Genomic DNA, 14,034 nt, shown 5'->3' on the forward strand with positions numbered 1-14,034 from the left:
GGACAAATAAGATGAGGACCAAACAAAATAATTTTCGTTCCTTTCGAAACTTCAAAGGTGGTCCCTCTACCTCTTCCCCTGCTGCAAAACAAGAGGGGAATTTTCCTCAATCCAAGTCAGTCTGGAGACCTAACCAGACTTGGAACAAAGGTAAACAGGCTAAGAAGCCCGCTGCTGCCACCAAGATAGCATGAAGGGGTAGCCCCCGATCCTGGACCGGATCTAGTAGGGGGCAGACTTTCTCTCTTTGCTCAGGCTTGGGCAAGAGACGTTCAGGACTCCTGGGCGTTAGAAATCGTAACCTAGGGGTATCTTCTAGATTTCAAAGATTCTCCTCCAAGGGGGAGATTCCATCTTTCTCATTTGTCTGTAAACCAGACAAAAAGAGAGGCATTCTTACACTGTGTAGAAGACTTATACCATGGGAGTGATCTGCCCAGTTCCGAAAACAGAACATGGGCAGGGGTTTTACTCCAATCTGTTTGTGGTTCCCAAGAAAGAGGGAACCTTCAGACCAATTTTAGATCTCAAGATCCTAAACAAATTCCTCAGTCCCATCCTTCAAGATGGAGACCATTCGGACTATTTTACCAATGATCCAGGAGGGTCAATATATGACCACCGTGGACTTAAAGGATGCGTATCTACACATCCCTATCCACAAAGATCATCACCAGTTCCTCAGGTTCGCCTTCCTGGACAAGCATTACCAGTTTGTGGCTTTTCCCTTCGGGTTGGCCACAGCTCCCAGAATTTTCACAAAAGTGCTAGGGTCTCTTTTGGCTGTTCTAAGGCCGCGGGGCATAGCAGTGGCGCCTTATCTGGACGATATCTTAATTCAGGCGTCAACTTACCAACTAGCCAAATCTCACACGGACATCGTGTTGACTTTTCTATGATCTCACGGGTGGAAGGTGAACGTAAAAAAGAGTTCACTTATCCCTCTCACAAGAGTTCCATTCCTGGGAACTCTGATAGATTCGGTGGACATGAAAATTTTTCTGACGAGGTCAGGAAATCAAAGATTTTAACCACCTGCCGAACTCTTCATTCCATTCCTCGGCCGTCAGTGGCTCAGTGTATGGAGGTAATCGGACTAATGGTAGCGGCAATGGACATAGTTCAGTTTGCTCGCTTGCATCTCAGACCACTGCAACTATCCATGCTCAAACAGTGGAATGGGGATTATGCGGATTTATCTCCTCGGATAAATCTGGATCAAGAGACCAGAGACTCTTCTTTGGTGGTTGTCACAGGATCATCTGTCCCAGGGAATGTGTTTCCGCAGGCCAGCATGGGTCATAGTGACGACGGACGCCAGCCTATTGGGCTGGGGTGCAGTCTGGAATTCCCTGAAAGCACAGGAGGCTCTCTTCCCGATCAATATTCTAGAACTGAGAGCGATATTCAACGCACTTCAGGCGTGGCCTCAGCTGGCTTCGGCCAGATTCATAAGATTCCAGTCGGACAATATCACGACTGTAGCATATATCAATCAGGGGGGGACAAAGAGTTCTCTAGCGATGATAGGTTACCAAAATAATTTGATGGGCAGAGACTCACTCTTGCCATCTATCAGCATTCTATATCCCCGGAGTGGAGAACTGGGAAGCGGATTTTCTAAGTCAGACTTTTCATCCAGGGGAGTGGGAACTCCATCCGGAGGTGTTCGCACAATTGATTCATCAATGGGGCACACCGGAATTGGATCTGATGGCGTCTCGTCAGAACGCCAAACTTCCTTGTTACGGGTCCAGATCAAGGGATCCTCAAGCAGTACTGATAGGAGAGAGCTTTGGTGATTTTGATAGCACCTGCGTGGCCACGCAGGACTTGGTATGCAGACCTGGTGGAGATGTCATCTCTTCTACAATGGACTCTGCCACTGAGACAGGACCTTCTGATTCAAGGTCCGTTCCAGCATCCAAATCTAGTTTCTCTGCGGCTGACTGCCTGGAGATTGAACGCTTGATTTTATCCAAGCGGGGATTCTCTGAGTCGGTTATAGATACCTTGATTCAGGCTCGAAAGCCTGTCACTAGGAAAATTTATCATAAGATATGGCGTAAATATCTTTATTGGTGCGAATCCAAAGGCTACTCATGTAGTAAGATCAGGATTCCTAGGATTTTGTCCTTTCTCCAAGAAGGATTGGAGAAGGGGCTATCAGCTAGTTCCTTAAAGGGACAGATATCTGCTTTATCAATTTTACTGCACAAGCGTCTGGCAGATGTTCCAAACGTTCTGTCGGGCTTTAGTTAGAATCAAGCCTGTGTTTAAACCTGTTACTCTGCCATGGAGTTTGAATTTAGTTCTTAAAGTTCTTCAAGCTGGACAGCAGCCTCCTGAAAGAATTACAGCTCACTCTACTAGAGCGGTGGCTTCCACATGGGCTTTTAAAAATGATGCTTCTGTTGAACAGATTTGTAAGGCTGCGACTTGGTCTTCGCTTCATACCTTTTCCAAATTTTACAAATTTGATACTTTTGCTTCTTCGGAGGCTATTTTTGGGAGAAAAGTTCTTCAAGCAGTGGTGCCTTCTGTTTAGCCATCTGTCTTGTCCCTCCCGTTCATCCGTGTCCTGTAGCTTTGGTATTGTATCCCACAAGTAAAGGATGAATCCGTGGACTCGTCGTACCTTATAGAAGAAAAGTAAATTTATGCTTACATGATAAATTAAATTCTTCTATGGTACGACGAGTCCACGGCCCGCCCAGTCATTTTAAGACGGATTATATTTCTCCAACATAGGTGTGTCCGGTCCACGGCGTCATCCTTACTTGTGGGATATTCTCTTCCCCAACAGGAAATGGCAAAGAGCCCAGCAAAGCTGGTCACATGATCCCTCCTAGGCTCCGCCTACCCCAGTCATTCTCTTTGCCGTTGTACAGGCAACATCTCCACGGAGATGGCTTAGAGTTTTTTAGTGTTTAACTGTAGTTTTTATTATTCAATCAGGGTCTTTGGTCTCGGGAAGAATCTCTTCTACCGATAAATATTCTGGAACGGAGAGCGATACTCAATGCTCTCAAGGCTTGGCCTCAGCTAGCAAAGGCCAAGTTCATACGGTTTCAATCAGACAACATGACGACTGTTGCGTACATCAACCATCAGGGGGGAACAAGGAGTTCCCTGGCGATGGAAGAAGTGACCAAAATCATTCAATGGGCGGAGACTCACTCCTGCCACCTGTCTGCAATCCACATCCCAGGAGTGGAAAATTGGGAAGCGGATTTTCTGAGTCGTCAGACATTACATCCGGGGGAGTGGGAACTCCATCCGGAAATCTTTGCCCAAATTACTCAACTGTGGGGCATTCCAGACATGGATCTGATGGCCTCTCGTCAGAACTTCAAGGTTCCTTGCTACGGGTCCAGATCCAGGGATCCCAAGGCGACTCTAGTAGATGCACTAGTAGCACCTTGGACCTTCAAACTAGCTTATGTATTCCCGCCGTTTCCTCTCATCCCCAGGCTGGTAGCCAGGATCAATCAGGAGAGGGCATCGGTGATCTTGATAGCTCCTGCGTGGCCACGCAGGACTTGGTATGCAGATCTGGTGAATATGTCATCGGCTCCACCATGGAAGCTACCTTTGAGACGAGACCTTCTTGTTCAAGGTCCGTTCGAACATCCGAATCTGGTCTCACTCCAACTGACTGCTTGGAGATTGAACGCTTGATCTTATCAAAACGAGGGTTCTCAGATTCTGTTATTGATACTCTTGTTCAGGCCAGAAAGCCTGTAACTAGAAAAATTTACCACAAAATATGGAATAAATATATCTGTTGGTGTGAATCTAAAGGATTCCCTTGGGACAAGGTAAAAATTCCTAAGATTCTATCCTTTCTTCAAGAAGGATTGGAGAAAGGATTATCTGCAAGTTCCTTGAAGGGACAGATTTCTGCCTTGTCTGTGTTACTTCACAAAAAGCTGGCAGCTGTGCCAGATGTTCAAGCCTTTGTTCAGGCTCTGGTTAGAATCAAGCCTGTTTACAAACCTTTGACTCCTCCTTGGAGTCTCAACTTAGTTCTTTCTGTTCTTCAGGGGGTTCCGTTTGAACCCTTACATTCCGTTGATATTAAGTTATTATCTTGGAAAGTTTTGTTTTTGGTTGCAATTTCTTCTGCTAGAAGAGTTTCAGAATTATCTGCTCTGCAGTGTTCTCCTCCTTATCTGGTGTTCCATGCAGATAAGGTGGTTTTACGTACTAAACCTGGTTTTCTTCCGAAAGTTGTTTCTAACAAAAACATTAACCAGGAGATAGTCGTGCCTTCTTTGTGTCCGAATCCAGTTTCAAAGAAGGAACGTTTGTTACACAATTTGGATGTTGTTCGCGCTCTAAAATTCTATTTAGATGCTACAAAGGATTTTAGGCAAACATCTTCCTTGTTTGTTGTTTATTCTGGTAAAAGGAGAGGTCAAAAAGCAACTTCTACCTCTCTCTCTTTTTGGATTAAAAGCATCATCAGATTGGCTTATGAGACTGCCGGACGGCAGCCTCCTGAAAGAATCACAGCTCATTCCACTAGGGCTGTGGCTTCCACATGGGCCTTCAAGAACGAGGCTTCTGTTGATCAGATATGTAGGGCAGCGACTTGGTCTTCACTGCACACTTTTACCAAATTTTACAAGTTTGATACTTTTGCTTCTTCTGAGGCTATTTTTGGGAGAAAGGTTTTGCAAGCCGTGGTGCCTTCCATTTAGGTGACCTGATTTGCTCCCTCCCTTCATCCGTGTCCTAAAGCTTTGGTATTGGTTCCCACAAGTAAGGATGACGCCGTGGACCGGACACACCTATGTTGGAGAAAACAGAATTTATGTTTACCTGATAAATTACTTTCTCCAACGGTGTGTCCGGTCCACGGCCCGCCCTGGTTTTTTAATCAGGTCTGATAATTTATTTTCTTTAACTACAGTCACCACGGTATCATATGGTTTCTCCTATGCAAATATTCCTCCTTTACGTCGGTCGAATGACTGGGGTAGGCGGAGCCTAGGAGGGATCATGTGACCAGCTTTGCTGGGCTCTTTGCCATTTCCTGTTGGGGAAGAGAATATCCCACAAGTAAGGATGACGCCGTGGACCGGACACACCGTTGGAGAAAGTAATTTATCAGGTAAACATAAATTCTGTTTTTTTTTTTTTTTAAACTTCAGTCACCTCTGCACCTTTTGGTTTCTCCTTTTTCTTCCTGTACCTTCGGTCGAATGACTGGGGGTGGAGCTAAGGGAGGAGCTATATAGACAGCTCTGCTGTGGTGTTCTTTGCCACTTCCTGTTAGCAGGAGGATAATATCCCACAAGTAAAGGATGAATCTGTGGACTCGTCGTACCATAGAAGAAATTAATTTATCAGGTAAGCATAAATTTACTTTTTCTTCACTCAAGAAGTTTATTTTAAATGGTACCGGTGTGTACTATTTTCCTCAGGGGGATATGGAAGAAGATTTCTGCCCGGAGGTTAATGATCTTAGCAATTGTAACTAAGATCAACGCTGGTTCCCACAAGACTTCTGAAGGTAACCATGAGACATCTTCAGTGTGGAGACCGGTTTCATGCTACAAGCAGCATTAAGGTATGTGCAGCCTTTTATTTCTGAAGAGACTTGATATTTCAGGACTGGCTGGCATTTATTTCCCTATATGGGAATGGGGTAAGCAGTAGACCTGTTTCACAGAAGGGTATTACTAGAGTCCCCTGTTATTATTTTATTATTTTATATTTGACATAAGGGCATGATATGACACTCTGGGAGAGGCATAAAAACTTTTAATCGATAAGCTGTTAAAACGATTAAGTTATTTTTTATTATATATCCAGCATGACTTGCTGGGATGTGTTTGGGGTGTGTTCTTTGTTCCATTTAGCTGTATGTTAAACTGCTTCCCATGCAGTTGTGTTTGGGCCTACTCCAACTTTGGCCATAAGTGGCGTGGCTAGATGCGCACTTCCTTCTGACAGAGGAGCAGCAAGCAGTAACTCTGGTTGCTCCTGGACAGTAGTCTCTGGCCTGGAGTGTTGGCTATTGATTCCGAAGTATCCTGGGGGCAGGGAGGCGCCACAGCAGTGCTGTGGCGAGGTGCAGAGGGTGCTTTTTGTGTAAACTGATATATTTTTCACTTTAGAGCATAATTTTTGGATATACTAATTAGTTTTAGTGGATTTTGGTAGCAAATTAATGTTATTTAAGCAGTTTTGGAAAAATTGTTCACTTTTTCTTTCTTCAAGGCGCAATACACGTTGTTCAAAGTTTTATTTAAAACAATAAATAAAGTGTTTAAACGACTTTTGTGGCTATTAGTCTGTTCAACATGTCTGACATTGAGGATTCTCATTGTTCAATGTGTTTAGAAGCTATTGTGGAAGCCCTTCTTACATTATGTACCTCTTGTACTGAAAGGGCCTTACATTGTAAAGAACAATATTTTAGGTCAAGATAGTGGGCCTAAGGATGATTCTCAATCTGAAGAGAATCAGGTTATGCCATCCAATTCTCCCCAAGTGTCACAACCTTTAACGCCCACACAAGCGACGCCCAGTACCTCTAGTGCGTCTAATTCCTTTACTTTGCAGGAGATAGCTGCAGTTATGTCAACTACCCTTACAGAGGTATTATCTAAATTACCAGTGTTGCAGGGTAAACGCAGTAGGTCAGGTATTAATGTGAATACTGAATCCTCTGATGCTTTATTGGCTATTTCCGATGTACCCTCAGTGTTCTGAGTTGGGGGTCAGGGAATTGCTGTCTGAGGGAGAAATTTCAGACTCGGGGAGTGTGTTACCTCAGACAGATTCAGACATTATATCCTTTAAATTTAAGTTTGAACACCTCCGTCTGTTACTTCGGGCGGTCTTAGCGACTCTGGATGATTGTGATCCTATTATGATACCACCAGAGAAATTGTGTAAAATGGACAAATATCTAGAAGTGCCTACTTATACGGATGTTTTTCCGGTTCCTAAAACAATTTCGGAAATTATTAAAAAGGAATGGGATAGACCAGGTATACCATTTTCTCCCCCTCCTACTTTTAAGAAAATGTTTCCCATATCGGACACCATTCGGGACTTGTGGCAAACGGTCCCTAAGGTGGAGGGAGCTATATCTACCTTGGCTAAGTGTACAACTATACCCATTGAGGACAGTTGTGCTTTCAAAGACCCTATGGATAAGAAGTTAGAGGGTCTTCTAAAGAAATTGTTTATTAATCAGGGTTTTCTTTTACAACCTACTGCTTGCATTGTTCCAGTAACTACTGCAGCAGCCTTTTGGTTTGAAGCTCTGGAAGAGTCCATGAAAGTTGACTCCGTTAGATGACGTTTTGGATAGAATTAAGGCTCTCAAGTTAGCTAATTCTTTTATTACTGATGCCGCTTTTCAAAATGCTAAATTAGCGGCGAAAAATGCAGGATTTGCTATTTTAGAGCGTTGTGGCTCAAATCTTGGTCTGCTGATGTGTCATCAAAACATAAGCTTTAAGCTATTCCCTTTAACGGTAAGACCCTTTTCGGGCCAGAATTGAAGGAAATCATTTCTGACATTACAGGAGGTAAAGGCAATGCCCTACCTCAGGATAAGTATGTTAAGATGAGTGGTAAACAGAATAATTTTCGTTCCTTTTGGAATTTTAGTGGAGGACCTTCTTCCTCTTCCTCCACAAAGCAGGAAGGGAATTTTACCCAATCTAAGTCAGTCTGGAGACCCAGCCAAAATTGGTATAAAAGGTAAACAATCTAAGAAGCCCGCTGCTGCTACTAAGACAGCATGAAGGGGTGGCCCCTCATCCGGGACCGAATCTAGTAGGGGGCAGACTTTCTTTCTTTGCCCAGGCTTGGGTAAGAGATGTTCAGGACACCTGGGTACTAGAAATAGTGACCCACGGTTATCAGTTGGATTTCAAGGATTTTCTCCCAAGAGGGAGGTTTAATCTTTCAAGATTATCTGCAGACCAGATAACGAGAGGCGTTCTTAAGCTGTGTAAAAGACCTTGTTACCATGGGAGTAATTTGTCCAGTTCCAAAATCAGAACAAGGACAGGGGTTTTACTCAAATCTATTTGTGGTTCTCAAATAAGAGGGAACTTTCAGACTCATCTTAGACCTCAAGTGTCTAAACAAATTTCTCAGAGTCCCATTGTTCAAGATGGAGACTATACGAACAATTTTACCAATGATCCAGTAGGGTCAATATATGACTACTGTGGACTTGAAGGATGCTTACCTTCATTTTCCTATCCACAAGGATCATCATCAGTTTCTAAGGTTTGCCTTCCTGGACAAACATTATCAGTTTGTGGCTCTTCCCTTCGGGTTGGCCACAGCACCCAGAATCTTAACAAAGGTTCTAGGATCTCTTTTGGCGGTTCTCAGACCGTTCACTTGTTCCACAGACAAGGGTTCCTTTCTTGGGAACTCTGATAGACTCGGTAGCCATGAAAATATTTCTGACAGAGGTCAGAAAATCAAAGATTCTAAAAACTTGCCGAGCACTTCAGTCCATTCCTCGGCCATCAGTGGCTCAGTGTATGGAGGTAATTGGATTAATGGTAGCGGCAATGGACATCGTTCAGTTTGCTCGCTTTCATCTCGGACCACTGCAACTGTGCATGCTCGGACAGTGGAATGGGGATTATGCGGATTTATCTCCTCAGATAAATCTGGATCAAGAGACCAGAAACTCTCTCTTCTTTGGTGGTTGTCGTCGGATCATCTGTCCCAGGGGACTTGTTTCCGCAGACCCTCGTAGGTGATAGTAACAACGGATGCCAGCCTTCTGGGCTGGGGTGCAGTTTGTAACTCCCTGAGTCTCTACTTCCAATCAATATTCTGGAACTGAGAGCAATATTCAATGCGCTTCAGGCATGGCCTCAGTTGGCTTCGGCCAAATTCATCAGATTCCAGTCAGACAACATCACGACTGTTGCATATATCAATCAGGGGGGGGGAACAAGGAGTTCCTTAGCGATGATAGAAGTATCCAAAATAATCCGTTGGGCAGAGGCCCACTCTTGTCATCTGTCAGCGATCTACATCCCAGGAGTAGAGAACTGGGAAGCAGATTTTCTAAGTCGACAGACTTTTCATCCGGGGGAGTGGGAACTTCACCCGGAGGTATTTGCCTCATTTATTCTCAGATGGGGCAGACCAGAATTGGATCTGATGGCATCTCGACAGAATGCCAAGCTTCCAAGATACGGATAGATGCCTTGGCAGTTCAGCCTAGCTTATGTGTTTCCACAGTTTCCTCTCCTCCCACGCGTGATTGCTCGAATCAAACAGGAGAGAGCTTCAGTGATCCTGATAGCGCCTGCGTGGCCACGCAGGACTTGGTATGCGGATCTAGTGGACATGTCCTCTCTGCCACCGTGGAAACTTCCATTGAGACAGGACCCTTCTCATTCAAGGTCCTTTTCAACATCCAAATCTAATTTTTCTGCAGCTGACTGCGTGGAGATTGAACGCTTGATTTTATCGAAGCGAGGATTCTCTGATTCGGTCATCAATACTTTGATACAGGCTAGAAAGCCTGTCACTAGAAAAATCTATAATAAGATATTGCGTAAATATCTATTGGTGTGAATCCAAGGGTTACTCATGGAGTAAAGTTAGGATTCCTTGGATTCTGTTTTTTCTCCGAGAAGGATTGGAGAAAGGGTTATCAGCAAGTTCCTTAAAGGGACAAATTTCAGCTTTGTCAATTCTGTTTCACAAACGTTTGGCAAATGTGCCAGATGTTCAGTCTTTTTGTCAGGCTCTATCTAGAATTAAGCCTGTATTTAGACCCATTACCCCTCCCTGGAGTTTGAATTTAGTTCTTCGAGTTCTTCAAGGGGTTCCGTTTGAACCCATGCATTCCATAGATATCAAATTGTTATCTTGGAAAGTTCTGTTTTTAGTTACTATTTCTTCTGCTCGAAGAGTTTCTGAGCTTTCAGCGCTACAGTGTGATTCTCCTTATCTCATTTTTCATTCTGATAAGGTGGTGTTGCGTACCAAACCTGGATTCCTTCCTAAGGTTGTTTCAAAAAAGAATATTAATCAGGAAGTTGTTGTTCCTTTCTTGTGTCCTAACCCTTCTTCTAAGAATGAGCGTATGTTGCATAATTTGGATGTGGTCCGTGCCTTAAAGTTTTACTTACAGGCATCTAAGGATTTCCGTCAATCATCTTCATTATTCATTGTTTGTTTATTCTGGAAAGCGTAGGGGTCAGAAAGCTACGGCTACCTCTTTCTTTTTGGCTGAGAAGTATCATCCGCCTGGCATGAGACTGCTGGACAGCAGCCTCCTGAAAGAATTACGGCTCATTCTACTAGGGCTGTGGCTTCCACATAGGCCTTTAAAATCGATGCATCTGTTGAACAGATTTGTAAGGCTGCGACTTGGTCGGCCCTTCACACTTTTTCCAAATTTTACAAATTTGATACTTTTGCTTCTTCTGAGGCTATTTTTGGGAGAAAGGTTCTTCAAGCAGTGGTGCCTTCTGTTTAGGTTCCTGTCTTGTCCCTCCCTTTCATCCGTTTCCTTTTGCTTTGGTATTGGTTTCCCACAAGTAAGGATGAAATCCGTGGACTCGTCATATCTTTGTAAAAGAAAAGTAAATTTATGCTTACCTGATAAATTACTTTCTTTTACGATATGACGAGTCCACGGCCCACCCTGTTCTTTTTAAGACAGTTTCTTTTGCAAGATGTACCGAGTCCACGGTTTCATCCTTACTTGTGGGATATCATCCTTCCTAACAGGAAGTGGCAAAGAGAGCACCCACAGCAGAGCTGTCTATATAGCTCCCCCCTTAACTCCACCCCCCATTCATTCTCTTTGCCGGCTCTAAGCAGGAAGGGTAAAGTGAAAGAGGTGATAAACTGTTAGTTTTTATTTTTCTTCAAGCAAGAGTTTATTTTTAAATCGTACCGGTGTGTACTATTTACTCTCAGGCAGGAGATGGATGAAGATTTCTGCCTAGAGGATGATGATCTTAGCATTTGTTACTAAGGTCCACTGCTGTTCCCAGAGAAGCTGAGGAGTCAGGAAAACTTCAGTGTGAGGAACGGTTTCTTGCTATACAGCAATGAGGTATGTTCAGTCATTTTTTCTGGAGAGACTGTGATATTTCAGAAAGGCTGACAGTATCCCCATGAGGGGAAGGGTAAGCAGTAATCCTAGATTTATAGTGGCATTACTAAGCTTGCATAAGGGCTTAACTTATGGTTGACACTCAGTTTGAATGATTTATAGCAAACGGTTGTGTGTTCTGGGAGTGCTGTTAATTATACTTTAAGGGACAACTGTATTGAGGGTACACTTGGCTTTTTGGGGTTTTTAGAACCCACATGGCTGGTAAAACGCTTGGTGTGTGTTTTTTTTTTTTTTTTTTAAGGCCTCTGTAACATCGAGTGAAATGGACGGGGCCTATTTTCACGCCTCAGTTGCGCAGTTGTTTTCTCTGAACAAGCAGCAAGCTACAACACCGGAGGGTCCTGGTGAACTTCTTGGGCCAAATCGAAGCTTTATCCCCACATTACCAATCCCTAAAGGCAGGTAGGCGCCACAGCAGTGCTGTGGCAAGGTGCTAACAGGGTTTTTACCGGTTTTTGACACTTTGTCAATCCGGTTTCCATATTTGGGGGTTAATTGTTTAATTTGCTTGTGGTGCAATCTTATTAAAGCTTAAGTGATCTGCTGTAAAAAATTTCAAGAAATTTGAGGTATTTTTAAGCAGTTTTGCAGTTTGTGTATGCCTTTTTTTCCTCTTAAAGGCACAGTACCGTTTATTAAATTTTCACAAAGGTGCTAGGGTCCCTTCTGGCGGTTTTAAGGCCGCGGGGCATAGCAGTGGCGCCTTATCTAGACGACATTCTAATTCAAGCGTCGACTTTCCAACTAGCCAAGTCTCACACGGACTTCGTGTTGGCCTTTCTAAGATATCATGGGTGGAAGGTGAACATAAAAAAGAGTTCTCTTTCCCCTCTCACAAGAGTTTCATTCCTTGGGAACTCTGATAGACTCGGTGGACATGAAAATATTTCTGACGGAAATCAGGAAATCAAAAATTTTAGCCACCTGCCGAGCTCTTCATTCCATTCCTCGGCCGTCAGTGGCTCAGTGTATGGAGGTAATCGGACTAATGGTAGCGGCAATGGACATAGTTCCGTTTGCTCGTTTACATCTCAGACCACTGCAACTATGCATGCTCAATCAGTGGAATGGGGATTATGCAGATTTATCTCCTCTGATAAATCTGGATCAGGAGACCAGAGATTCTCTTCTCTGGTGGTTGTCACAGGATCACCTGTTCCAAGGAATGTGTTTCCGCAGGCCAGCGTGGGTTATTGTGACGGACGCCAGCCTACTGGGCTGGGGTGCAGTCTGGAATTCCCTGAAAGCACAGGGTTTGTGGACTCAGGAGAAGGCCCTCCTACCGATAAATATTCTGGAATTAAGAGCAATCTTCAATGCTCTTCAGGCGTGGCCTCAGCTGGCTTCGGCCAGATTCATCAGATTTCAGTCGGACAGCATCATGACTGTGGCTTATATCAATCATCAGGGGGGAGCAAGGAGTTCCTTAGCGATGATAGAAGTTTCCAGAATAATCCGATGGGCAGAGACTCACTCTTGCCATCTATTAGCAATTTATATCCCAGGGGTAGAGAACTGGGAGGCAGATTTTCTAAGTCGTCGGACTTTTCATCCGGGGGAGTGGGAACTCCATCCGGAGGCTTTTGCTCAACTGGTTCAGCTTTGGGGCACACCAGAATTGGATCTGATGGCGTCTCGTCAGAACGCCAAACTTCCTCGTTACGGGTCCAGGTCAAGGGATCCTCAGGTAGTACTGATAGATGCTCTAGCAGTACCCTGGTTGTTCAACCTGGCTTATGTGTTTCCACCATTCCCTCTCTTTCCGCATCTGATTGCCAGAATCAAACAGGAGAGAGCTTCAGTGATTTTGATAGCACCTGCGTGGCCACGCAGGACTTGGTATGCAGACCTGGTGGACATGTCATCTCTGCCACCATGGACTCTGCCACTGAGACAGGACCTTCTGATTCAAGGTTCGTTCAAGCATCCAAATCTAATTTCTCTGCAACTGACTGCTTGGAGATTGAAGGTTTCAAGGAGTCGGTCATAGATACCTTGATTCAGGCTCTAAAGCCTGTCACCAGGAAAATCTATCATAAGATATGGCATAAATATCTTTCTCTTGTAAGATGTATCGAGTCCACGGATTCATCCTTTACTTGTGAGATATTCTCCTTCCCAACAGGAAGTGGCAAAGAGAGCACACAGCAGAGCTGTCCATATAGCTCCCCCTCTAGCTCCACCCCCCAGTCATTCTCTTTGTCGGCTCTAAGCAATCGGAAGGGTAAAGTGAATGTGGTGTAAAAAATTTAGTTTTTAATTTCTACAAGCAAGAGTTTATTTTAAATACCGGTGTGTACTATTTACTCTCTAGCAGAAAGGAGATGAATAATTCTGCAGGGAGGAAGATGATTTTAGCATGTTGTAACTAAAATCCACTGCTGTTCCCACAAAGGACTGAGGAGTGCAAGAAAACTTCAGTTGGGGGGGAACGGTTTGCAGGTTAGGCTGCAATAAGGTATGTTCAGTCATTTATTTCTAGACAAGACTGTGATAATGCTAGAAAAGGCTGATAATATTCCCATGAGGGAAGGGTAAGCTGTATTCAGAGACTAAGTATGGAATTTCAAGCTTACATAACTGGCTGGTTTATGCTGGTTGACACTACTTTCTTGGCAAACGGTTTTTATTGAAAATATCGTTTTTTTTGAGACACTTTGAAGGTTCCTTTGGTTTTCTTTCAGGGGTTGTTACCCACATGGCTATTATTAAAACACTCGAGTGTTTCTTTAGGCCTCACAAGTGCCGTAGTGAGGCGGGGGGTGCCTAATTTCGCGCCTCAGATGCGCAGTTATATTTGACTAGAAGTTCAGGCTGTTTCACATGGAGGGCCCGGCTGCAGTTTGAGGGCCTATAAGAAGCTTTTTCCCCACAAATCTGGTTCCTAAGGGCAG

Source organism: Bombina bombina, chromosome 9, assembly GCF_027579735.1.
Source record: "Bombina bombina isolate aBomBom1 chromosome 9, aBomBom1.pri, whole genome shotgun sequence".
NCBI classification, from domain to species: domain Eukaryota; kingdom Metazoa; phylum Chordata; class Amphibia; order Anura; family Bombinatoridae; genus Bombina; species Bombina bombina.